At 59.7% G+C, this 1289-nt stretch overlaps 1 protein-coding gene across 1 annotated transcript in view; it reads left to right on the top strand.

Annotated features, from left to right (window-relative positions):
* The window catches only part of AURANDRAFT_62357 (hypothetical protein), a gene marked incomplete at both ends in the record, with an annotated part of 4584 nt that overhangs the window by 1667 nt on the left and 1628 nt on the right, over positions 1-1289 (top strand). The gene's annotated exons all lie outside the window — the stretch shown is intronic.

Raw genomic sequence — 1289 nt, 5'->3', positions numbered from 1 at the left:
ATAGCGCCGGCGTTTTAACGCGAAGTGCAACCACCCGGTGGGTGCTGCTCGATTTCGAGCTCGATTCCGCCACACTCTCGAGGTGGCTTTGGCAGCCTGCGCGCGCGCCGAGTTCGACGCGCGACGTCCGCCTGCGCGATGGGCGCCCTCGCGCGCGCGAGCAGCGATGTGGTGGTCGAGATCCTCTCCTGCCTCGACATCGAATCCGTGCTCCAAGTCGGCGGCGCGTGCGCATCGCTGCGGCGGACGACCTTGTTGGATCGCGCCTGGACGCCGCGCCTGCGCACGTGCTGGCCCGGCCGCTTCGATGTCGACGCCGGCGCGCTCGCTCAGCTCGCGACGCTCGAGGTAGACCCTCGGCGCCTCTGCCTGCAGTGCCTCCCGTGGCGCCCGCGGCGCGGAACCGGGCCGGACGGCGCGTCGACGTGGCAGAGCGCTTTCAGCTGGCGACCGCCGTGGATCATGCCTGAATCGCTCCATCAGCCGGCATCGTCGGGCGACTGGTTCTTCGTCGAAATCTACGAGAGCAACTCGACATACAATGACAGTGTCGATCGTCGATTGCCTGACCATTTACGCGTCTCCATGCCTGAAAACAGAGGAATAGATTTCCTCTATGGCCTGGTTGCGCGCAAAGTCGTCCGTCTAGAAGAGTGCGATGTGGACGGGTTCCCGAACGTTCACGTGCCGCTGAATGTCGACCTCAACAAGCATGTTGACGGGACTAATGCCTCCCCTTTATTCGAAGTCCGTGTCTTCATGCAGCTGGACGGGATCTTGGTGCCCCTCGCGGACACTTGTTGTATGGTCAAGGGTTGTGGTGTGGGTCATGGATACCATATTACGAGTCGGTGGATTAACGAAACTGAAAGATTATTTGTGGCCGTCCAGCAAGTGTACGTTGATGTCGACCGGGACGACGATACGGCCCTTACCAGTGCTGTGGATTCAATTGAGATAAGCTGGTCTTTCCACCAAAACACGGTGTCCCATGATGGCAAGTTGGGAGCGGGCAAGCAGGCTCTGCGTGACTTTCACAAACAAAATTCAGCACAAGTCATTTCAGCACTTCACGACTCTGGCTGGGGCGACAATAGTTATTCTTTCGCCTGCGACTACGAACGTGACCGTCGAAATCCGAGCCTCTTCGACTTCATGCGCAAATCCGCCGATGCACCACGACAGGACCCTGGGCCGCCGCTTTTTGAGACCCCTCACCACGACGCACTGGCACCTCGCCGCCTCACAAAAAAAAAAAGCGGTTAGGGCACATGACTGATGCGGACGCC

Source organism: Aureococcus anophagefferens (assembly GCF_000186865.1).
Source record: "Aureococcus anophagefferens unplaced genomic scaffold AURANscaffold_4, whole genome shotgun sequence".
Classification (NCBI taxonomy): Eukaryota; class Pelagophyceae; order Pelagomonadales; family Pelagomonadaceae; genus Aureococcus; species Aureococcus anophagefferens.
The sequence above is the reverse complement of the archived record's forward strand: the minus strand, read 5'-3'. Positions and strand labels throughout refer to the sequence as shown.